The sequence below is a fragment of the Myxine glutinosa genome, chromosome 1, assembly GCF_964187855.1.
Source record: "Myxine glutinosa chromosome 1, kmMyxGlut1.1, whole genome shotgun sequence".
NCBI lineage: Eukaryota > Metazoa > Chordata > Myxini > Myxiniformes > Myxinidae > Myxine > Myxine glutinosa.
In genome coordinates this window covers 157,295,024-157,322,302 of record NC_136261.1, presented here as the reverse complement: position 1 = coordinate 157,322,302, position 27,279 = coordinate 157,295,024, and the positions used below count along the sequence as shown (strand labels likewise).

At 42.2% G+C, this 27,279-nt stretch overlaps 1 pseudogene; it reads left to right on the top strand.

The window, feature by feature from the left end:
- The window catches only part of LOC137430846 (glutamate receptor ionotropic, NMDA 2A-like), a 566,227-nt pseudogene that overhangs the window by 98,304 nt on the left and 440,644 nt on the right, over positions 1-27,279 (top strand).

Sequence of the window (27,279 nt, the reverse complement as noted above, 5' to 3'; positions counted from 1 at the left end):
ATGCTAGATACACATTGTGCTGTTTCCATGCTCGATACACATTGTGCTGTTTCCATGCTAGATACACATTGTGCTGTTTCCATGCTCGATACACATTGTGCTGTTTCCATGCTAGATACACATTGTGCTGTTTCCATGCTAGATACACATTGTGCTGTTTCCATGCTCGATACACATTGTGTTGTTTCCATGCTAGATACACATTGTGCTATTTCCATGCTAGATACACATTGTGCTGTTTCCATGCTAGATACACATTGTGCTGTTTCCATGCTCGATACACATTGTGTTGTTTCCATGCTAGATACACATTGTGCTGTTTCCATGCTAGATACACATTGTGCTGGTTCCATGCTAGATACACATTGTGCTGTTTCCATGCTAGATACACATTGTGCTGTTTCCATGCTCGATACACATTGTGTTGTTTCCATGCTAGATACACATTGTGCTGTTTCCATGCTAGATACACATTGTGCTGTTTCCATGCTCGATACACATTGTGTTGTTTCCATGCTAGATACACATTGTGCTGTTTCCATGCTAGATACACATTGTGCTGTTTCCATGCTAGATACACATTGTGCGGTTTCCATGCTAGATAATAATATGCTCGTTCCATGCTAGATAATAATATGCTCGTTCCATGCTAGATACACATTGTACTTGTTCCATGCTAGATACACATTGTGCTGTTTCCATGCTAGATACACATTGTGCTGTTTCCATGCTAGATACACATTGTGCTGTTTCCATGCGAGTTCCACATTGTGCTGTTTCCATGCGAGATAATAATATGCTCGTTCCATGCCAGATACACATTGTACTTGTTCCTTGCTAGATACACATTGTGCTGGTTCCATGCTCGATACACATTGCACTTGTTCCATGCTCGATACACATTGTGCTGTTTCCATGCTCGATACACATTGTGCTGGTTCCATGCTAGATACACATTGTGCTGGTTCCATGCCAGATACACATTGTACTTGTTCCATGTGAGATACACATTGTGCTGGTTCCATGCTAGATACACATTGTGCTGGTTCCATGCAAGACACACATTGTGCTGTTTCCATGCTAGATACACATTGTGCTTGTTCCATGCTAGATACACATTGTGCTGTTTCCATGCTAGATACACATTGTACTTGTTCCATGCTGGATACACATTGTGCTGTTTCCATGCTAGATACACATTGTACTTGTTCCATGATAGATACACATTGTGCTGGTTCCATGCTAGATACACATTGTGCTGTTTCCATGCTAGATACACATTGTGCTGGTTCCATGTTAGACCCACATTGTGCTGTTTCCATGTGAGATACACATTGTGCTGGTTCCATGTGAGATACACATTGTGCTGTTTCTTTGCCAGATACACATTGTACTGGTTCCATGTGTTACGGGTTCCTCTACGTTCTCCTGGTCTCGGTAAACCTCCGAACCCCGAGAGGAGCCCCGGCAGAAAAATATGTTATTCTGTGTTAGAAATCAATCGTGAGACCACACCAATGATTATAAATGAACAGATATTGTATTAAAAATCACACACAAGAATAACGGTACAACAAATGGCAATTAAGAGTGCACTCTATATATCATCGCTTAGGATGGTACCATCACCTATAACCACCTTTAAACCATCACCATCATCCTATCACCATCCATCACCATCACCATCACCTAAAGTGATGGTACCATCACCTAAAGTCAGATAACTCACTGCACTCCCAGTGAGTGAAACGGACACTCCTCAATGTCTCCATGACCTTTTCCAAGGCGAAGGTGATTCGCTCCAGCGGTCGCTAGAACGATATCCAGTCGAAGCCCGAATCTCGCTCTCCAGTCGAGACCCGAAACGTGTACAGATGGCAATGGCAACCGCCCCGCCGAAACTGTACAAAGGCGCCCTCCAGAGGAGCACCTTCTCCGCTCACTCAGCAAACCGCAACGTAACTGGAGACAAAGCGATCGCACACACACATCCCCAACAGACGGTAGGATGTTGGGGTAAAGCTGACGCGAAGTAAAACCTTTGTAGGTGTCCGAAGCTCGAGGTTCAAAATGGCCGACGGCTCTTACTTGAGTCGATGCGACTAGTCGAGGATTCGTCGAAATCTCAACACCCAAACCTGACTATGCAGATTTCTCAATTCCAGCGATAATTCCTATCGCCGGATGTCCTTTCAAGGAACTCAAAATTCCCTCGCGACTTTCGGTATACCACGCTCGCTACGGAGCCTCGACGTCACGTGTCTTCTCCGAATTTGCTCGCCACGCCTCTTCCTCTTCTCCTCGTCTTCCGGTTCCCGATCCTGCTTCCTGTCTGTTTTTTTTACCATGAACGCTTTTAACCTTTTAACCACAATAACCATTTCCCTTAAACAACAACAATTTTAATAAATAGAACCAGAAGGGTTTCAAGTGGATGAAAACCACAACAGCGGAAGGGACGAATCCGTAACACATGCTAGATACATATTGTGCTGGTTCCATGCTAGAAACACATTGTACTTGTTCCATGCTAGATACACATTGTACTTGTTCCATGCTAGATACACATTGTGCTGGTTCCATGCTAGATACACATTGTGCTTTTTCCATGTTAGATACACATTGTGCTGGTTCCATGTTGGATACACATTGTGCTGTTTCCATGTGAGATACACATTGTGCTGTTTCTATGCTAGATACACATTGTACTTGTTCCATGCTAGATACACATTGTGCTGGTTCCATGCTAGATACACATTGTACTTGTTCCATGCTAGATACACATTGTGCTGTTTCCATGCTAGATGCACATTGTGCTGTTTCCATGCTAGATACAGATTGTGCTGTTTCCATGCTAGATACACATTGTACTTGTTCCATGCTAGATAATAATATGCTCGTTCCATGCTAGATACACATTGTACTTGTTCCATGCTAGATACACATTGTGCTTGTTCCATGCTAGATACACATTGTGCTGTTTCCATGAACGATACACATTGTGCTGTTTCCATGCTAGATACACATTGTACTTGTTACATGCTAGATAATAATATGCTCGTTCCATGCTAGATACACATTGTACTTGTTCCATGCTCGATACACATTGTGCTGTTTCCATGCTAGATACACATTGTGCTGGTTCCATGCTAGATACACATTGTACTTGTTCCATGCTCGATACACATTGTACTTGTTCCATGCTAGATACACATTGTGCTGGTTCCATGCTAGATACACATTGTGCTGTTTCCATGCTAGATACACATTGTGCTGTTTCCATGCTAGATACACATTGTGCTGGTTCCATGCTAGATACACATTGTACTTGTTACATGCCAGAAACACATTGTGCTGGTTCCATGCTAGATACACATTGTACTTGTTCCATGCTCGATACACATTGTACTTGTTCCATGCTCGATACACATTGTACTTGTTCCTTGCTAAATACACATTGTGCTGTTTCCATGCTAGATACACATTGTGCTTGTTCCATTGTTCCATGCCAGATAATAATATGCTCGTTCCATGCTAGATACACATTGTACTTGTTCCATGCTATATACACATTGTGCTGTTTCCATGCTAGATACACATTGTACTTGTTCCATGCTAGATAATAATATGCTCGTTCCATGCTAGATACACATTGTGCCGTTTCCATGCTAGATACACATTGTGCCGTTTCCATGCTAGATACACATTGTGCTGTTTCCATGCTAGATACACATTGTACTTGTTCCATGTGAGATACACATTGTGCTGGTTCCATGCTAGATACACATTGTGCTGTTTCCATGCTAGATACACATTGTGCTGTTTCCATGCTAGATACACATTGTGCTGTTTCCATGCTAGATACACATTGTACTTGTTCCATGCTAGATACACATTGTGCTGTTTCCATGCTAGATACACATTGTGCTGTTTCCATGCTAGATACACATTGTGCTTGTTCCATGCTAGATACACATTGTGCTGTTTCCATGATAGATACACATTGTACTTGTTCCATGCTAGATACACATTGTGCTGTTTCCATGCTAGATACACATTGTACTTGTTCCATGCTAGATACACATTGTGCTGTTTCCATGATAGATACACATTGTGCTCGTTCCATGCTAGATACACATTGTACTTGTTCCATGCTAGATACACATTGTGCTGTTTCCATGCTAGATACACATTGTGCTTGTTCCATGCTAGATACACATTGTGCTTGTTCCATGCTAGATACACATTGTGCTGTTTCCATGCTAGATACACATTGTACTTGTTCCATGCTAGATACACATTGTGCTTGTTCCATGCTAGATACACATTGTGCCGTTTCCATGCTAGATACACATTGTGCTGTTTCCATGATAGATACACATTGTACTTGTTCCATGCTAGATAATAATATGCTCGTTCCATGCTAGATACACATTGTACTTGTTCCATGCTAGATACACATTGTGCTTGTTCCATGCTAGATACACATTGTGCTGTTTCCATGATAGATACACATTGTACTTGTTCCATGCTAGATAATAATATGCTCGTTCCATGCTAGATACACATTGTACTTGTTCCATGCTAGATACACATTGTGCTGTTTCCATGCTAGATACACATTGTGCTGTTTCCATGATAGATACACATTGTACTTGTTCCATGCTAGATAATAATATGCTCGTTCCATGCTAGATACACATTGTACTTGTTCCATGCTAGATACACATTGTGCTGTTTCCATGCTAGATACACATTGTGCTGTTTCCATGATAGATACACATTGTACTTGTTCCATGCTAGATAATAATATGCTCGTTCCATGCTAGATACACATTGTGCTGTTTCCATGCTAGATACACATTGTGCTGTTTCCATGATAGATACACATTGTACTTGTTCCATGCTAGATACACATTGTGCTGGTTCCATGCTAGATAATAATATGCTCGTTCCATGCTAGATACACATTGTACTGTTTCCATGCTAGATAAATCATTACATGCTTGTCCCATACTGGATACACACATGCTGGTTCCATGATAAATAACTCATTACTTGCTGATCCACTGGCCAAATTAGCGATTCCTGCTTGACTATTGATTGTTGTGAAACTAATGGGAAATATCCGACATATTAATTCCCATGATATTGCTTCTGCAGCACCTTCTGATCATTAAAGATGGTGCTATATTGGTTGGTTTGGAATTTTCACAAGTATTTCCAACTTGCTTTATTTATATGCTTCTATTGGAGAAATTTGCCCAACAAACCAGATAGGTGGTGTTTGGGTTTTGAGACAGAAATGCTTTGATGCTTTACAACAGTGGTGTGGGTTCAAATCGTTGTGTCCCTTTAGAGTGGAATATTTGAAATGTGTCATCCAGACATGCGTATATTTTAAAGTTAATGATTCCATGTTGCTGTTTGAAAAGACGTAGTCTTGAGTTGTTATCCGTCCACAACTTTTTGATATATCGTGCTAGATATCGTTCTTTGCCCTATCACTCAGTGGTGAAGAATCACTTTAAAATTCTCAGATCCAGATTCGGATCCGGTTCTTCACCAAAATATAATCATTTCGACCTTGTCACACACCCAACCTCTCCAACAATTTTTTTTCCGAATCCGTCCACAACTTTTTGAGATATCCTGTTCACAGACAAGCAAACAAACAGACAGACAGACAAATGAAAAATCGGTCAGAGACCGAGGACTTGCCAGAATGTACTTTTTTATCTGCCATTTTGGACAAATATGGCGGCCGAACCACGTGACCGATGACGTCATTTGTTTTCTAAACTAATTTATTCCTTGATGATGCTCAAGAAATTTAATCTTGATCGGATGAAGTTTTGTACTTGTTGAATTATTACGTCATAATGGAGGCACCTATGACATCATCATTAACATATTTTATTCCCCATGAAGAGTTCTTTACAATGAGCCATGTCTCAATTTTTTCTATTCAGCAATTTTGGAGATATAGAGGTGCAAAGTTTTTCCGTTTTTCCAAGATGGCGGCCGAACCACGTGACCGATGACGTCATCATTTGTTTTTTTTCTCCACCAGTTTATGCCGACATGGCGCTCAAGAAATTGCATCTTGATTGGATGAAGATTTTGTACTTGTCGAATTATGACGTCATAATGGAGGCACCAATGACATCATCATTAACATATTTTATTCCCCATGGAGAGTTCTTTACAATGAGCCATGTCTCAATTTTTTCTATTCAGCACTTTCGGAGACATCGAGGTGCAAAGTTTTTTGCTTTTTCCAAGGTGGTGGTCGAACCACGTGACCGATGACGTCATCGTTATTTTTTTTTCTCCACCAGTTTATGCCGTCATGTCGCTCAAGAAATTGCATCTTGATTGGATGAAGTTTTGTACTTGTCGAATTATCAAATTATGACGTCATAATGGAGGCCTTGGGCCGAGAGAGTTAAAAATTGGGCACAGTCTATTTCAGGGCAAGAGAAATATGTGTGTAAAGTATGGCGATGCTACGTGCAACGGTGCAGACGTCGTGCTGCGCACAGACAAACAGACAGACAAACCAACCGATCAACATACTTGCCGGAATCTTTTCCGGCAAGTAACAAGAAAACCATCAGGCAGTAACCTGACTGGTATGACAAAAATCGAGAGAACCTTGACCTTTGACCTACATAGTCAAAAAAACATTGACAGCTTCACTTTTGTCCTTCGGAATCCTCTGGTAAATAACGTTTGACAAAGATAGTTGAAAGTATCCATGAGTTATCGCACTCACAGTGAAACAAACAAGAAAGATGTCATGCAGAGCACAATACTTGCAAATTTCACCCTCCACCAGAAACGAAGGCACCATGGATACATCAAATTGTCCATTTCATCAAGATTAAAATTGATTATCTTGATGAAAGTACAGGTAAATAGGATGAAAATTGATTATTATTCATAAAATTGATGATTTTAGAAGTTTGACCTTGAGTTGACCTTTGCCCTATTGACCTCAAAATAGTTGCTATTCCAATCCATGATGCACTATGGAATTGCTGTTTAATTTTCAAGTTATAGGATGAAAATTGATGATTTTAGAAGTTTCACCTTGAGGTGACCTTTGACCTATTGACCTCAAAAACATTGCAGGGTAAGGTTGCCGAAGAGTAAGGAACATAATCTATGACAGGATAGTGTATATTTTGTGTAACAGTTGCCCAAGTTAGACGGAATGAAGTATTAACCCTTTGAGTACGGTTGACGTCGTGCTGCAACCCGCGAAAAAGTTTTGTGTACGGATGACGTTACTACACGTCATCGACTATACCAATAAATAGATCGTCAGTACGTGGTTGCATTCCCGTACCAAAATGCCAAATTAATCCCGTACCGGGGGTATTTTTATCCCCCAAAAAATCCCGTACTCAAATGGTTAAGCCTAATTGGATAGAATCTTCTGAAATATACTTTTATAATCCCTTTAATTAAAACTGCAGCAATTGTGAGATAAAATGACAATGTCCCATCGTGGGCAGCATTCTCCTGTACCACACACACAGTGGTTTCACACAAACAATAATGACACCCAAAGGCTCTGAAACGTTCCATTTAGTATTAACCATAATCGATCCACTTTACAGGATTAAAGCATTATGAGGGCCACTCAAAACGAAGCATTTAATTTTATATTGATAAATCAGGTATTGTGTTTGAGTGCCATGTATGCCAAGTGCATCCTGGCAAGAAAGCTCATTGTAATTGATTCCTGTGTGTGTGCACGTGATGTGTACAGGTTCCTGCATAATGTTTCGTGGAATGGTCGAGACCTTTCTTTTAACAACAATGGCTACCTCGCAAAGCCTTCCATGACGGTGACTGTACTCAACCATAAACGCACATGGGAAAAGGTAATACATGAAATACGTGTTTCAAACTTGTCTTTAAAAAAAGTTTATAATGGAAGTGATACAAAACTTTTTTTTATGGCGTACGGTAGCCCACAGGACAATGCTGTCTGGAACAGCGTTTGTCTGTCCATCTGGTGTATGTATGCATGTTATGTCCCCACAAACGTACACCAATCAGAGCTGAGGATCTGGTCACATGACAGGGGGACAACGTTTAGTAACTATTACAGTTTCATATTTTACTAAAAGGAAACTTAATAACCTGCAGAATGTTTTGGGGTCTCATCGGGTGGCGTGAGGTAGGTAGGAGGTTTCATAAATTCCTCAGTACAATTACGTGTGCGTTTGAATTATTTTTTTTCCTGAGGTCAAGGTTTTTTTAGTTGTTCTTTTATAATTTTTGCATGCTGAATTAAAAAGGTAACTCATTTTTCTCAATCAGGTCTCAATCAATCAGGTTTTTATGCTTTCTCAATTTAAAAAAAAAAGAAGATAATTCGAAAATAATCGTTGTGAAATTAGCAAGTTAATTTTTTTTAAACAGACTTAAATTGACAGAAAATGTACAAAGTATATAAAAAATGGTACTCGAGTACAGTTAATGTGGAAGAAAGGGCTTTCTCCAAGACTTTCGTCTGTGTTCCACAGCTGAAACTTCTCTCTTGAGATGTAGCAGTAGTCCGCGAGCATGTTTTCATCCCAGCGGCCCTGGTACCTCTCTTCCATCACCCGAATATCCTGGTGGAAGCGCTCTCCTTGCTTCTCGCTGACATCACCGCAGTTGTCCGGAAAGTAGTCGAAATGCGAGCTGAGAAAATGCATCCTTATGGACATGCGTGCACCAAGAGCCTGGAAGCTCTGCAGGAGCTCCTCGACAACACGTTCGTACTCTGGACTTCGGTGGTTGCCCAGAAAATTCGTGACAATGGACTTGAATGCGAGCTAGGCATTGATTTCATTGTCCTCCAGACTTTCGTCGAATTGAGCATCTTTCATTAGCTCCCTGATCTGGGGATCGTCAAAAATACCTGCTTTCAGTTTGCCCTCACTGACGCGTGGAAATTTCTGATTCAGGAAAGCGAAAGCTCGGCCTTCTTTGTTGAGTGCTCTGACGAAATTCTTCATTGGTCCGAGCTTGATGTGCAGTGGCAGAAGTAGAATCTTCTGCGGATTCACGAGAGTGTGACAGAACGTTGTGCGAACCTGGTTCCAGGCCAGGTCTTGCTGGCCAGTCGCGTTGTACGTAGTGTTGATTGTCTGCTCGGCTGTCCCACAGACAGAGAAAACAGGGGTATTTGGTGTAGCCGCCTTGTAGACCCAGCACTAGGGCTATAACCTATAAAAAATAAGTTTATTAATTACTACTGGTGTCAATACTGAGTATGGTATCACATCGCTACCAAAAATACAAATATTTAAAATTATTGGAAATTATTTAAGATTTGACTTTTAAGAAGTACCTAGGTTAACACCAACATACCTTTAGGTCTCCGCATGTCATCCAATTGTGATGTGTGTACTTCAAAGCAGTTAGCAAAAGCTCCCATGTTACTATAACTTTCAGTCATCTGCACTGAGTGACCCACCGGAACAGACGCGACCTCACCATTGTAGAGTAGTACTGCTTTCAAGCTTCTGCTTGAGGAGTCGATGAAGAGCCGCCATTCTGTAGGGTCATACGCTAAACCCATAGCTGCAATGAGGCCATTGACGTTGTTACAGTAAACCAGCGAAGCTTCTTCATCCAACGTGAAATATTGTCGAAACTCTTCTTCGTGGCTGCGATACCAGAAGAATGATGTTTCTGGAGTTTACAAACTATTTTAGTGAAGACGTGACCCGAGCAACTGAGCAGATTCTTTGGACAAGCACAAATCTCTTCTCAAATCGTTCAACTCAGCTTGGCTCAAGAGTTTGGGTTGACTTGTCTCAGCAGTAGGTTGATATGTATCAGATAAGTCACCGACATACATTTCTTCATCTGAGTTGGACGACGAATCAAAGTTGTCGGGCGGTGTTGAAATTGGAATTTCTGGTCCATCAGGCACTGGCTTTATGGCAGATAGCAGGTCTGGATACTTTACGTGTTGCTTATTTTTTTCGATTTATGCCTAAAAGGAAACAGATAAAGATAAGATAAAGACATATATCTCATATATTGTCAGGCATATTTTTGTAAGTATAAAATGAAAACCATACTAAATTCATATTAACTTACCTTGTAGGTTTGTCATACAGAAATAACAGTCAGTAGTATGATCTCTTCCTTCCCTCCACACCATTGGGACACCAAAAGGCGGACACTAGCTTCTTGTGGCTCCAGCGCCGCAGACTTTCAACGCACATTTGCAGCATACGTGAGGGGCAAAGTCTTTGTCCTGGTCACCAAGTTTAACTCCAAAGTATAGTGATAGCTTTTCCTCACAAAATGTGTGATGTTTGACTGCCGGTCTGACATAGTGACTTTACCACAGATATAGCAGAACCTGTTTTGGTCATTCTTGCACATTCTATGCAGGATAAAAAACAGTAATGACAATCGTAATTAGAAATAAGTTGTGTCTGTTTATTATATGGAGCTTGGCTAACACTTGGCTAAAATGTAAGTCGGTTTAAAAAAAATTAACTTACTGATTTCATCACGATTATTTTCGAATTATCTATTTTTTTTTTAATTGAGAAAGCATATAAACCTGACCTGATTGAGCAAAATCAGTTACATTTTTGAATTTAGCATGAAAAACGTATAAAAGAACAACGAAAAAAACCTTGACGGAGCCCAGTGTTACGATTTTGAAATGCGATCGGCGCGGGGACCTTGCTTCCGAATCCGGAAGTGAACAGATGACGAAGATTCGCTGGTTTCATAATATTTAAATACAATCGTGATTTAACATTATATTTTGTTATATTAATATTATCGTATTAATTTGGGATTGGAGTGATGAATGATGCTGCTTGGAATGAAAATATGAAAATATGGAGATATTGAGTTTAAAGAAGAATGAGGAAATGACGTAAGGGTTTCCATCCGTGACATTCGCGGATTCCCCATTTGCAGTTTCGCCATTGACTGGATACAGCAACATTCAGACTGGGTATGTTTGCTGTGCAAGTCCTTCACGAACCTGCTGTCAATCCTGGTGCTTCAGAGGTATTATAATGCTGTGTTTGGGCCGCTGAACACTAGCCGACACAACGCAACAAGATTTTCGGCAACCGTTTTTGATAATTGTGGAATGTAATGTCCAGCAGTTGACGATCGTTATCAACTAGTTTTTCAGGTGCATTGGTGATTGAAGTAAAAGTTAAACAGGTTTGAGTTATCAGTGACAATAGTGCAACGTCGTGTAGTGGACGGCTGTCTCCGACGATTGCCGAGGCGGCACAATGTATTGACCAATTAAACTTAAACTTTCAGTAACTTCCGGTTGTAGCGTCAATGACAGATTCACGTTTTCTGCAGTCATCTTACTATAATTCACCAAATGTCCGTCCGTCCGTCTGTCTGTCCGTCCGTCCATTCCCAGGTACCGCAAAAACTGCTGAACCGATCACAACGATATTTTGGGTGGGTAATCCTGGGACCCCCTGGAGTAAAATAGGCTATATTGTTTTTCCAATTTCAGCTTTGGTCTCCAGCATTTTCACGTTTGGACTCCCGCCTAACGTTATTGTCCCGGGTACCGCAAAAACGGCTGCACCGATCGCAATGATACACCTCCACCGATCGCAATGATACACCTCCATGCCCGGGGGATTCCCACGGGTGACCCCACTATTTTATTAAATACGAAGTTGTAGCTTTTATGAACGTTGAACCCCAAAAACGTATGATTAAAGTTCAATATAGTAACTGGAATCTGCCCTTTTCCCCTGTACTTAGCAAACCTTCTGAAACAATAAAATGGTGCCATTCTACATTGTTTTAAAAACTTTAAATGACAATGTCTCTGCCTTTAAATTACATTGGCATATATCTACTAGGTGTGTGTGTGTGTGTGTGTGTGTGTGTGTGTGTGTGTGTGTGTGTGTGTGTGTGTGTGTGTGTGTGCTTGCGTGTGCGCATACACGCGTGTGCGTCAAGTTCCACTAGCAAGTTTGTTGAACGCTCCCCGAGCCGGCCACAGTTGCTTGTTTCTCCCGGTGAGACGTCTGTGACGTACCAGCACGATAGCGCCAAAGCAGCAGATCTCAGAGCTGTAATCCTTCTCATCCACTCCTAGTCCATGGGCTGGGGTGGTTTCTGTGTGACTTTTATGTGCCCTAAGTTTCTCTTCATATTATTGAAGTAGACCATGTGGGACATCAAAAAAGTGAGGGTGGACATCTGGGAGCCTGGTCGAATTTGAGAAAATGACGTCACAATATCAAGCTTTTGCGTTCATGAGGCGACCAAAAATTTGGGGTAGGGGAAACTAAAATGCTTATAACGCCACAACCATACATGATATAACTGCAAACTACCATTCAAAATATTTGTTTTTATTCACTCTACATGTGACAATATGTAATTATCTGATTATTATGCAAATTTGCTGTCCAGAGGTCAAAAGGTCATGGAAATCGGGGGTTGCTTAAAATCTGACCCACCGGAAGAAAAATGTGAGTTACAGGCTGCCTGTACTACTTGAGAATGTTTGCTGGCTGTTAGAGGTTGCCAAGACATATCTCTATCACATGATATGCATTGTATAAGAATTAACCCTTTTGTAACGTAAACATCAACTTTGATAAATGGTGCTATTTCAGACATGTCAGAAATTCCAGTTTTTCCATCGTCTAAGTGTACATTATTCATACCATACAGGTTGGTGATTGTTTTGTAAACCTCTTTTAGATTATTACTATACATATCAGCAGAAGACCCAGAGGAAATGACTTCTTGCTATTTTTGCTACACCTTTCAGGTGTGTTATGACTTACAATAATGCTGCCATCACCCATGTTCATGGAATGCCCTTCTGGTTTGTTTCAGATGAGATGCAGAACACTGGTGTCAGCTTGGTTGGTGGAGCTGGAGACAGTGAATACCTTGATCTTGATAAATGCATCATTTGCCAATCTTCGAAAGAAAAAAACCCCACAAGCACTGAACATGGGCGGAAACGAATACCTGAGGCTGCTGCAGAACGAAATGACCATGTTGCCAAAAGACTTCGCACCCTTGAAGATGAAGAATTTGTCTATCATATGGACAATCTGTGTTACAAAGCTTACACTCACAAAAAATCGTTGGAAAATATCAGTAAAGCTTCCGCCTCCACTACTAGTGGCAGTGAAGAAGTCAGTCGTGAGGCATCATCACGCCGCTCTCGCTCAAGCATCTCGCCGAGACCTGGACCTTCCAATGTACCGGACATGAGGGAGTTATCATGTGTCATCTGTGGATACAAGAAGCACCATGGGGTGCATCAGAAATCCCGCATATCAGAGTGTGACAGGGCCAGTAAATTCTTGGAGGCAACCGTAAGCTTTCAGGATGATGTTTACACTCGCACTTGTGACATACAAAGTGTTAGTGCAGTATTTGGTGCCGACTTATATTGCCACAATTTGTGTATTAAAAGTTATTTGCTGAACTATGAGCGTATATTTGAGAAAGGACAAACAGAAAAACCTGCGACTCACAAGCAACAAGCATGGGAACAAGTAGTGAAGGACATAGAAATTGGGATAAATCAAGGCTTTGGTTATGAACAAAGCTTTGTAAGAGACTGTGTGAACCATGAAATTACGTCATGTAAAAGTCGGAACAAATCTGAAAACTTTCAAGAGTATCCGCGCACTCCCAAAAGGACAAGAGGCTTCAGGAAAGTCACAAACACAGAGGGAAGATAAACATAGGCAGCGTGTCATTGAAATTGCCCGTGCCCGAGGGAGATCCATGACAGACCTTCTAGAATATGACTTGACGTCATCTTCTTCGCTTTTTGACAGCCAGGGTCTTCTGTCAAAGAGCACCAAAAGTGACCTGGTGAATGAGATTGCAAAGAAACATTCAATTGATGTTCTGGATGATTCAAAAGACATGCAGGTTGGGTATATAGCGGATGTCATGGCTAATGTAAGGAAGATGACTGCCAAAGAATTTACTAACTTCGGTGAATTTAGTGGAGGCATTGTAGACTACATACAGAGATCTGCAAAGGGAGCTGATCGAATAGATTATATCTTTGATTCATACTTTGACATTTCAATCAAAAACTCGGAAAGAAAGCGACGAGAAATCATCTCTCCGATTGAACTGAATGCAGTCAGTGAAGATACACCTTTACCAGTTCAGATGGAGCGGTTCTGGCCAGCTAACAGGAACAAGCATAATCTTGAGATTTTACTGCACCAGACAGCCATAAAGCACGCGCGAGAGACCCCTTCAAGCCTGAAGGTATTTGTGAGTGGCTTTTCAAGTGAATCTGTCGAAGTCCCATGTCTTTCCTGTTGTGATGGCTATTGCAGGGACATTCCAGAACTCTGCATTGATATAGAGGAAGCAGATACACGAATTATACCCCACGCCTTACATGCTGTGGAGCACGGAATACAACGACTAGTGGTGTTATCCCCAGACACTGATGTATTTGTGCTGTTGCTCTTTTACTGGGATGTACTGCATGAAAAGGGCCTTTATGAACTGTGGTTGAAAGCTGGCAGTGGAAACTCTACCAAATATATTCCAATACATTCTCTTGCGTCAGATAAAGGGCCTGACCTATGCAAAGTCCTTCCCACTGTGCATACGCTCACTGGGTGTGATTACACCAGCAAGGTTGGCACAAAGCAAGCGGCCCTTAAAGCAAACCCAGTAGACTACCTTCAAGGATTTGGTTGTAGCCAAAATGGACCTTCTGACGATGAAGTTGAGAGAGCAGAATCATATCTAGTGAAAGTCCTAAAGAATGGAACTACCTGCACAACAATGGATGAACTCAGGGATCATAATTATCACCACAGCAAAACCCCACTCGAGAGGTTGCCACCTACAAGCCATGCCATAAAGGCCCATATTCTAAGGGCATATTATGCTACATATGTGATGACATCAATTCTCTCTGCAAATACGACTGAGTTGAATCCTCTCCTATACGGATTTGAAGAGGAAGATGAACTTCTCCATCCAGATAAGGCCATCAGACCCATTCCCGAGGAATATGCTGTGCACTGTACTTGCTTGAAATGTGCGATAGAGAGATGTGCATGTCGAAAGAGTGACCTGCATTGTTGCAAGTTCTGCAAGTGCCAAGGTATGGGAGACGAGAATATTTGCTGTAAAAATACAGCTGGTTGTATCTAAAACCGAACAGAACTCATATGTGACACTTACAGCTGCGTGGAAATGTACTCCTGGCATCTACATGTATTCCTTCTCCCATTATCAAATTGGCATGATTTGGAATAGTGACTACAGTCAGCAGTCTACCTTCATTTGGATATAAAAACCTAGACTATTACTAAAACTGAGCAAATTCAGCAGTTTATTTTCGCTGAATGGACTAAGGATGTTCCGAACCCCCCCCCCCCCCCCCCCCCTCTACAGGTGGTTGTTTTAGGACTTAGTGGGTTAACGACATGGGAATATTGTAAGAAATTAGTAAATTAAGTGATATTTAGGCTTAAAGAAATAAGTAGTTGGTGATAGATCATATTCATACTGATGAAAATGTTCGATTACTTTATTTTGTGGCATGTGTCTTCCGCTGCAAAGGAAAATCAGCTTTTATGAAATAGCACCATTTATCAAAGTTGATGTTTACGTTACAAAAGGGTTAATTCTTATACAATGCATATCATGTGATAGAGATATGTCTTGGCAACCTCTGACAGCCAGCAAACATTCTCAAGTAGTACAGGCAGCCTGTAACTCACAGTTTTCTTCCGGTGGGTCAGATTTTAAGCAACCCCCGATTTCCATGACCTTTTGACCTCTGGACAGCAAATTTGCATAATAATCAGATAATTACATATTGTCACATGTAGAGTGAATAAAAACAAATATTTTGAATGGTAGTTTGCAGTTATATCATGTATGGTTGTGGCGTTATAAGCATTTTAGTTTCCCCTACCCCAAATTTTTGGTCGCCTCATGAACGCAAAAGCTTGATATTGTGACGTCATTTTCTCAAATCCGACCAGGCTCCCAGATGTCCACCCTCACTTTTTTGATGTCCCACATGGTCTACTTCAATAATATGAAGAGAAACTTAGGGCACATAAAAGTCACACAGAAACCACCCCAGCCCATGGACTATCCCTGCATTGCTTCTTAATCACCATTTGGTTTAACGAAAATAATGTCGTCAACAGTCGCTTATTCAAGATTGTCCAAGATTCGTCGCCGTCAATCTTGTTGCATTGCGTTGAGTCTGCGAACATCGTCTAGTGTCCAGCGCCCCTGAGGGATGTTATTGAGGATGTTCACTTGGCTCTTCCCATCAGCTTTCAGTAAATCATAAACCTTATATAGACCTCCCTGTTTTTTAGAGCAACCTTCCTCTTTAAGAGGCACACTGTTTATTATATCCACTTAAAATGTTTATTGGACCTGTTACAATTTCAATGAAAATCTGGAGGATTTTCAAAGAGAAGACCTGTATGTTGTGGCTAATAAAGAGAATATAGTTAATGTGTTGTGGGCTGAAATGTTGTGACTTGTGAGTATGGTACTTATCTAAGTTTGGATTTGTTTTGGGAGCAGAATAGTAGGTCTTTGCATCGTTTTAAGGAGCACATTGTTGAGATGTATCATAGGCCATGATGAGTAAATGTATCGTAAGCCATACAGTGATTGACGGGTGTTTTAAGTATTAATTATGTGTGTTGTTTTTGCTCTGTTATTGATTGGCTTTTACTTTGATGGTTTATGTTTCAGACCTTTGGAGGTAGGTAACAATTTGGATCAAGATTAGATATCATGGTGTGTTTTTGGTAGACAGATGGATAGAAAAGATGATTGTCTGGAGGTCAGTGGGCCTTTAGCAAAGCAAGAGGATAGATAAAAGATGAAATGTGGATGAGGAATGTTGCATGTTGGCAGCATTGGGGGTGGTTGAGGTTGAGAGAATTCTCCACTCTATTAAGTGTAAATAATTATCACATCTTAGGAGTAAAAATGTTGCCATAAACGAAATGTTGGTGGATGAGGACTGATTACGTTTTGAGAAGCAAGGCGAATGTGGAGGCAGATGTAGGTGAAGAGCAGGTAAAAAAAAGTGAGAAGACACGGGTGAGGTGAGGTGCATGGTGGCAGTGGAGTGGAGTGGAGCAGGCAGCACTGGCAAGGCAAGAACTTATGCACACAGGCACTGGGAAGGTGAGGCCCCAGGCACGCTGAAATTGGGAAGGCGATTCGTGGGGGGGTGACAGTCGGGAGGCGAGGCCACAGGCAAGTTTAGAGTGAGGAGGTGAGGCCGCAGGCAGGAGGGCAGTAGGGAGTTGATTATGCAGCAAGGAGGATGGTGAGGAGGTGAGCCACAGGTAGTGAGTGAGTAGTAGGGAGGTGAGGGCACAGACAGGCAGGAAGGAAGAAACAATGGAGATTATCTATAAAGGAGATGAAATGATTGGATATGTCTATTCTCCATTCTGCCAGAGGAATGTCCCAAACGCCCTCCCAAACCACACCCATCATTCCTGTCTGACTTCTCCTACTTTCTGACCCAGCTATGTTCCCTCTCCCCCTCAATCCTCCTCCTTGGTGATTTCAATATCCACATGGACTCCACTGACTCCACGCTAACCACTGACTTCACTGATTTACTCACCTGCTTTAACCTCACTCAACATGTCAACTTTCCTACCCATAACCGTGGTCACATTTTGGACCTTGTCTGCTCTACTGGACTAATTTTGCACCATCTCTCTGGCTCCGACCTCACTCTCTCTGACCACCTAGCCATCACTCTGACCATCAACATCCCCACCCCAGCACCAAGGCATTATCGCACTATCAACTTCCGTAAGCTAAACGCTCTTTCACCTACCTCATTCTCATCGACCCTCTCTGAAAAAATGTCCACTTCTCCCTTCGTTGACCTCCACACCCCTTCTGACCTCACTGACTACTACAACCACACTCTCTCCTCCTGCCTTGACCAACTTGCGCCTATAAAAACCAAAACAGTTTCTTTCACCCATTCTGCTCCCTGGTTTACCCCTGAACTCCGCCTGATGAAAACTCGTGCTCGCCAACTTGAAAGACTCCGCAATAAAACAGGTCTCACAGTTCACTCCCAGGCCTACAAGGACCACATACAACACTATAAAGATGCCCTCTCCCGCGCCCGCTCCGCCTACTACTCTCAAATTATCCACTCTGGCTCCGGAAACCCAAAAGCACTCTTCTCTACAATAAACAAACTCCTCAGCCCCCTGAACACCACCACCCAGTCATTCACAATAGAAAACTGCATCTCCTTCCTTTCATTCTTCCAACGCAAAATTGAAAACATCTACAACAGCTTGACCACCGCCGCACCCGCTCCCCCTCAAACCACCTGCCCCCCCTTATCCTGCCATCCCCTGTCTCAATTCTCCCCAGTCTCCCCTACTGACCTCTCTGAACTCCTCATCGGAATGAAAACTGCCACCTGCACTCTTGACCCCATCCCCTCCAGCTTTGTCAAGGCCTCCCTTCCTGCTCTCTCTCCACTTATCATTGCAACAATAAACTCCTCCCTGTCTACAGGCATCGTCCCACCATCCCTCAAAATTGCTGCTGTTACCCCCATTCTGAAAAAACCTGGACTAAACCCTGACACCCTAAATAACTTCAGACCCATCTCCAACCTACCCTTTCTGTCAAAGGTTTTGGAACGCGCTGTAGCCACTCAACTCAAACATCACCTCTCTGCCAATAACCTGTATGAAACATTCCAATCCGGATTCCGCTCCAACCACAGTACTGAAACTGCTCTCCTCAAAATCACCAACGACCTTCTCCTCTCCTCTGACGCTGGCAACCTCAACATTCTCATCCTCCTCGACCTCAGTGCCGCCTTTGACACCATCGATCACACCATCCTCCTCACCCGACTTGAAACCACCTTTAACATTACCGGCACTGCCCTCTCTTGGATTAAATCATACCTCTCTGACAGACGTCAGTTCATCTCCATCAATAACTGCAAATCCCCCACTGCTCCCCTCCCCCAAGGTGTCCCCCAAGGTTCAGTTCTTGGCCCCCTCCTCTTCATCCTTTACCTGTCCCCCCTCGGTCACTTAATCCGCCGTCATGGTCTCCAATTCCACTGCTTCGCCGATGACATCCAGCTTTTCATCTCCACCAAGTCCATCTCCACCGCCACCCACTCTATCCTGACAAACTGCATCACTGAAATAAAATCCTGGCTTCAAATCAACTTCCTCAAACTTAACTGTGATAAATCTGAAATAATCATCATTGGCCCAAAAACGCTCACCAAGTCCACCCATAACTTTGCCCTCAACATCGACGGTTTCCCAGTATCCACCTCCCCTCACATCCGGAATCTTGGCATCATCTTTGACCAAACCCTCTCCTTCGACAAATACACTAAACAGATCACAAAGACAGCCTTCTTTCACCTGAAAAACATCGCCCGTCTCCGTCCATCCCTCTCCTCTGTGGCTGCAGAAACCCTCATCCACGCCTTCATCACTTCCCGTCTGGACTACTGCAATAGCCTCCTTTATGGTTCACCCTCAACAATCACCAATAAACTCCAATACATTCAGAACTCCGCTGCCCGTCTACTCACCCATTCCCGGACCCGTGACCACATCACCCCCGTCCTTTACAAGCTTCACTGGCTCCCCATCTCCCAGAGAATCCAGTACAAAATCCTCCTCTTGACCTACAAAGCCCTCCATAACCTGCCCCCATCCTACCTGGCTGACCTCCTCTCCAGACACACTCCCACCCGCAACCTCCGCTCTGCTGGTACCAACCTCCTGACCCCCCCCCCCCCCCATCCGGACCAAATTTAGATCCTGGGGGGACAGGGCCTTCTCCATCGCTGCTCCCACCCTCTGGAACTCGCTACCTCACACCATCAGAGACTCCTCCTCACTCACCACATTCAAAACATCACTCAAGACCCACCTGTTCAACACTGCATTCAACATTTAACCCACAGCATCTAACCCCTGACTATCTCCTCTCCTTCTGCCTCCTTTGTGCTTTGAATATTTCCCTATTGATTCTTCTTTTTTTGCAATTGTCTTTATGTTTTGCTATGCATTATGTTTTGCACTCTGTCAAAGCGTCTTTGGGCTTCCTGAAAAGCGCTATATAAAATAAATGCATTATTATTATTATTATAATGTAAAAATATAGTTTGTTGTTTTGAAGGGGATGGAGTGGTGGATAGTGCAGAAAGACCTGTTCTGGTCATAACAGGGAAATGTTGCTCGTTGTTCATGGAGTGCATAAAATAGGAAAGGTTTACTCTCAAGAGTTGAAATACAAGTACAAGTTATTGTGTAGTAGACTGGATGCCAAAGGTTGTGAGGTTGTTTTCCTGGCATTCGTATGAGACTAACAAAGGGAACTAGAACGACACTCGGTAGAGCGCATACCTCCGCCAGGCCTACCAGGTTACGTTTTGTAGTCCACTGAATATCCAGACCTGAACCAAAATGTAAGGTAATCAGCTTGTTCTTGTCGCACACCCAACTCATCCACCAAGTTTCGTTCAAACTTATTCATTACTGTTTGAGATAACATCTCAATCTGAATGTTAAAGAATCTCGAAAGAATTATTTTTTTTTCATATTTAGAAATTAAAGCGATTATTCATTGTCACACATCCAACCTGTCCACCAAGTTTCGTCCGAATTCGTCTATAACCTTTTTAGATATCCTGCTCACAGACAGACAGACAGACAGACAGACGAGCTGTGAAAATAAATCTCCGCTGGTAACAAAGTGAATGAGCAGAGCAATATATGCTAACGTATTGTAAATAAAATGGTGCAGCCATTTGGGTAATTAAATTAATAGATAGTGGGAAACGTTTTGGAGGCAAAGTGAGGCAGTTTATGGAGCCGAAAAATATGTGGGGCAGGAAGATTTGAAATTGGATGAGAGAAGGGAATTATGACTCATATTGCCTGGAGGAAGGAATGGAGCCAACAAAAGTAGGAATAACACATACAATACAATTGTAATGTACCGTGAAATGGGGTGAATAGGGACAGCAAGGTGAATAGGGACACAAACTGAAAAAAAGTTCGGAAACTTTTTTTCGCTGAAAATTGATAACCATACTGATTTGTTGGTATTTGGGTTGAAAGTATTCTCTTGTTTTTTAAAAAGCAACTTATAGTCCCTATTAACCCCATATATGGGTTAAATAGGATCTTGTTGCCAGACATTCAGTTGATCACCACGCCTTTGCGGACGACAATCAGCTGTACAAAGGAAGCACGATTCAACAAATCGCACCCACTGTTGAAGTGTTAGAAGGCTGTATTGCCGACGTGAAGGCGTGGATGACCCAAAACAATCTTCAGCTGAACGATGCTAAAACAGAGTCTGATTGTAAGATCGCACAGATGTCCTCTACAATGTTCACTTCCTACCACTATTCATGTTGGTGAAACCGATGCAAACTTTGTTTCGTCGGCCAAGAACCTTGGTGTGGTTTTCGACTGTAACATGACATTTTCCAAGCAAGTACTTCAAACTTGCAAAGCAGCATACTTTCAGCTGCGAAAGATCGCATCCATTCGCCACTTTCTTACTCCTCAAGCTGCTCTAACTCTGGTCTGTGCCCTTGTCCTCTCAAGGCTAGACTATTGTAATTCTTTGTATCCTGGCTGCCCTCAGTTTCTCTTGGATAAGTTACAAAAGGTTCAAAACTCTGCCGCTCGTCTTGTCTGTAAGGCGAAGAAGTCTGACCATGTTACTCCGCTTCTTGAATCTTTACACTGGCTGCCTGTCTCTGCTCGTGTGCAATACAAAATTTGCACACTCTTATAAATCATTGTGTGGAACGGGACCTCACTATCTCTCCGATTTGCTCACTCTATGAACCTCGGCGACGGCTTCGTTCAAGCGACGACTCTGTGACCATAGAGCCGCCGCGCACCAGCACCAAGTCGTTTGGCGAGAAATCCTTTTCCTTTGCTGCACCTCTGCTCTGGAATGACTTGCCTTCCTCTGTTCGACATGTTGACTCTCTTCCTGCCTTTAAAACCTCCCTCAAAACCTATCTGTTTCACAAGTCTTTCAAAGTCGAAGTCCTGTTTTCCCTTTGGTTTGAGGTGGGACGGAGATCGAGAGTATGTCTGTGTACATGTGCGGGGGAGGGAGGGGAGGAGGAGGGGGAGTACACATCTGTGGGTTTTGAATGGGGAGGGAGAGGAATAGGGCAAGAGTGAAGGTGTGTCTGTGTGTGTGTATGTTTGTGTATGTGTGTGCGGTGTGTGTGCGTTCGCATGATAATGTAAAGCGCCATGAGGGTCGTTTACTCTGCTTGATGGGGCTATATAAGACTCCTTTTTTATTATTATTATTATTATTATTATTATTATTAAATAGGATTTTTATGTCTGTGCCTATTCACCCCGTTTTACGGGTGAATAGGGAGTCACTAATACAAAAAAATAATAATCAAGAAATAGGGACAGTTTGGAGAAACTTTTTATCCCATATTTTTTTTCATTGGCACCGTGGTTTATATTATTATTATGGGTGCATATTATGTGCATCCATCTGAGCTATAAATTTAGCAATAAGTTGGAAACTCAGGATTGTTTATTGATTATTATTTTTTTGTATTAGTGACTGTCCCTATTCACCCGTAAAACGGGGTGAATAGGGACAGCCATAAAAATCATATTTATTCCTATTTAACCCATATATGGGGTTAATAGGGACTATAAGTTGCTTTTTAAAAAAACAAGAGAACACTTTCAACCCAAATATCAACAAATCTGTATGGTTATCAATTTTCAGTGAAAAAAGTTTCCGAACTTTTTTTCAGTTTGTGTCCCTATTCACCCCATTTCACGGTACTGACATTAAAGAAAAATACAAGGAGGGAGGAGTTAAAGAAAAATACATGGAGGGAGGAGTTAAAGCAAAATACAAGGAGGGAGGAGTTAAAGCAAAATACAAGGAGGGAGGAGTTAAAGCAAAATACAAGGAGGGAGGAGTTGAAACAAAATACAAGGAGGGAGGAGTTGAAGCAAAATACAAGGAGGGAGGAGATAAAGCAAAATACAAGAAGGGAGGAGTTAAAGCAAAATACAAGGAGGGAGGATTTTTTTTTTTTTTTTTTTTTTTTTTTGTATACAAGATCGAGGCTCGTGAAAGAGCTAACATTAATCACACAAAAAGACAAACCGACACACAAAACACAAAAAACAAGGGGAGCGGCAGACAAGATGGGGAGAGAGGGGGAAGGACACTAAAGAGAGGGGGAAGAGGGGGAAGGACACAAACACAACATTTGAGAGCAGGGACATCGGGAGGACTTGGGGGGAGGTGGGAGAGGAATAAAACATATGAACACTGCAAGGACTCTGGGGTGAATTACCGGGGGTAGAAAAGATCAAGGTTTTCGATGGGGGAAGATAAGAGATGGTGGTGAACAGCTGTTTTAAAGACCTGGAGGGAGGAGTGGGATTGAAGGGAGTGGGGGAGTTTGTTCCAGAGGCGGGAGAAAAGGGGAATGAAAGAGTGAAGGTGAGCAGAGAGCCTAGACTTTGGCAGTTTAACCATAAGAGGGTTGCAGGCAGATCTTGTGCGACCTGAAGGAATATTGGGGGGACAGAGCACAGAGAGAGCTAGGGGAGCAAGGCCGGAGAGGAGTCGGTAGAAGACAGAAAGACCACCAACCTGCCTGCGGTGAGTGAGTGAAAGGCCCTCGGTGTTGACTACATCGCAGGAGATTCCAATGATTCTGAAAGCTTTGGCCTCAACAGCGTGAAGCCGAGCAAGGTGTGAGGCAGGAGCACCAGCCCAGAGGGGGGAACAGTATTCCATTGAGCTGCGGATGAAAGCCTTGTATGTGGTGAGGAGCTCAGGTGTGCCAAGGAAGGACTTCGCACGACGGAGGATGCCCAGTCGGCGACTGGCTTTGGAGGCCAGCTTGGAAATGTGGTTTTCCCAAGAAAGATCATGGCAGATAGTGAGACCCAAAAGCTTGAGCGACAGAACTTCTTGGAGAGGATTGTTGAGAAAGTAGATGGGAGGGTTGTCCAGTCGGTCCTTTCGGAGAGACATTGTAAGAGTGTGAGATTTGTCAGGATTGAAAGACATGTTCCACTTGTTTGACCAGTCTGTGATTTTGTCCAGGTCTGCAGAGAGTGAGGAGGCTGCAGACTGCCGATCTGAGGGATGAGGAGTTAAAGCAAAATACAAGGAGGGAGGAGTTAAAGCAAAATACAAGGAGGGAGGAGTTAAAGAAAAATACAAGGAGGGAGGAGTTAAAGCAAAATACAAGGAGGGAGGAGTTAAAGAAAAATACAAGGAGGGAGGAGTTAAAGCAAAATACAAGGAGGGAGGAGTTAAAGCAAAATACAAGGAGGGAGGAGTTAAAGCAAAATACAAGGAGGGAGGAGTTAAAGCAAAATACAAGGAGGGAGGAGTTAAAGCAAAATACAAGGAGGGAGGAGTTAAAGAAAAATACAAGGAGGGAGGAGTTAAAGAAAAATACAAGGAGGGAGGAGTTAAAGCAAAATACAAGGAGGGAGGAGTTAAAGCAAAATACAAGGAGGGAGGAGTTAAAGCAAAATACAAGGAGGGGGGAGTTAAAGAAAAATACAAGGAGGGAGGAGTTAAAGGAAAATACAAGGAGGGAGGAGTTAAAGAAAAATACAAGGAGGGAGGAGTTAAAGCAAAATACAAGGAGGGAGGAGTTAAAGCAAAATACAAGGAGGGAGGAGTTAAAGCAAAATACAAGGAGGGAGGAGTTAAAGCAAAATACAAGGAGGGAGGAGTTAAAGCAAAATACAAGGAGGGAAGAGTTAAAGCAAAATACAATGAGGGAGGAGTTAAAGAAAAATACAAGAAGGGAAGAGTTAAAGAAAAATACAAGGAGGGAGGAGTTAAAGCAAAATACAACGAGGGAGGAGTTAAAGCAAAATAAAAGGAGGGAGGAGTTAAAGCAAAATACAAGGAGGGAGGAGTTAAAGCAAAATACAAGGAGGGAGGAGTTAAAGAAAAATACAAGGAGGGAGGAGTTTAAGCAAAATACAAGGAGGGAGGAGTTAAAGAAAAATACAAGGAGGGAGGAGTTAAAGCAAAATACAAGGAGGGAGGAGTTAAAGAAAAATACAAGGAGGGAGGAGTTTAAGCAAAATACAAGGAGGGAGGAGTTAAAGAAAAATACAAGGAGGGAGGAGTTAAAGCAAAATACAAGGAGGGAGGAGTTAATCATTTTTCTACACCAATACCAGGAGTCTAAATTATAAGAAGCTTAAAACTCTACAGCTAGTAGTTCATGAGAACTGTGACATTGCTGCAATAAATAAACCATGGGGAGAGTAATAATGAATCATGGGGAGAATAATTGGAAGCCTGGATTTGTGGCTACAAGTTTTTAACGTCGGACAAAAAAAGCGAAATATTATATCAACGGATATTTATGATATTGGACTGCAAACTGAGATGGAGGAATCTGTGTGGTCGAGGTTAGGGAAAGTAAAACTTGCAATACATGCGATGCTGCTAAATGATTCCCAAGATGATAAAAGCACAGGATAATAAGCTCAGAGAAGAAATGAGAAAGGAATGTGGAAAGGGAAGAGTAATGATTTTGGGGGATTTTAACCTGCCTGATATAGATTTGGTACAGATACGTGGAGGGGAGAATTTCTAGATTTCAATTAAAGCCAGTTTGTCGGTAAGTCTGCAAGGAATTGTGAAGAGGGTTGGGGAGGGGATGGGAGGGAGGTGCAGTGGGAGACTTGCTTCATGCTAATGATCTGTATCTAAAGAAAATGATGGAATTGGCTGAGCACTTAGGCCTAGTGACCATAACATAATGGAAGCAAGTCTATTGTTAACATTTGGACTTTAGGATTGTAGAGTGCAATAAAGCAATTAAATTGTATTGGGAAGACTTTGAAGGTACTAATAGGCCCATTGTTCCATTGGACCAAATTTTTACTGGTCTTCACAGCCTTGTAGCATACTTGCTTGCCATATTGCTTGAGCATTAACTTGCCTTTCACCAATCCCAGATGTGCTTGGGCTCGGACGGGGGTTCTACGTTCGTTATTATTTTTGACAAATGATACTACGACTATTATTTTTGTTGTTAATATTATTACTATTAATATATATGCTTTGTTACAGTTATTTTTTATTATAATTTTTTTTTTTGTTATTTATTTTGTAATTACTTTTGTTATTTATTTTGTAAATGTATAATGCCATCCCACGGAAGGACCTATTAAATTTCCCTATACACCTTAACATGGTGCGTATTTAGTAGCATAGTAATTCTTCCGGATTATTTGTAGTTAATTAGCATAATCAACTCGGGAGATCATAACGATTGTTTTGATTTATCACATTCCACATCAGAAAGCTCCAATAGAACTCCCCCAAAAACATGCCACACACACACACACACACACACACACACACACACACACACACACACACACACACACACACACACACACACACACACCTCATACATTTATAGTAGAAGGTTTGAGAGAGAGTTTGCCTCGCTGGATCCAATCTATAGAACCTAACTGGATGATCCAATATATAGAACCTTATTGGATGACAATCATCATCAGAGAATCGGTCAATTCTTAATGAGCAAGTGCACAAAGTAGAAAGTAATATATTCCAATGAGGCAGGAGGTAGGAAGAGACTAGGTGACTGTGCAGGTAGGTTAGGAATAGTATTTGAGATAAGCAGAAGGTCTTTATTAGTTATAAATGCCAGGATTGTGCAAAAGTACTCACCTCTGAGCTGCCTCGCATGGGTTCAAATCTCGACCCAGCTGTAAACCGTCGCTCTGGTGTTTCTCAGATAAGGCGAGGCATCAACATGTGTGCCGTTCCTTCGATGGATGTAAAACTGCGTGTCCCGTCTGCCAGCATTAATTGGCGAACGTTAAATATTTCACAGCGTTCTTCACTAAGAGTCGGAGAGCTATTGCCGGCACCGTATGGCTAAATTTCAGCTGCCTGCTCCAACCTACTTTGCCGAATGTCAGGCTGGGCCAGCCAGTCCATGAAGGGTTTGGGCCAAACTTTCCCCGGCTGACTCCACAAGAAGGTGGGAATAATAAAATACTGACATTGAAAAAACACCGACAATTGTGCAAAGGTAACACACTGAGCTTTGAGCTGCCTACATTTGGGTTAGCTTTTTAACTTTACACTGCTGCATTGGTACTTTGCAGGCTACGCACTTCAGCACAAATATGACAT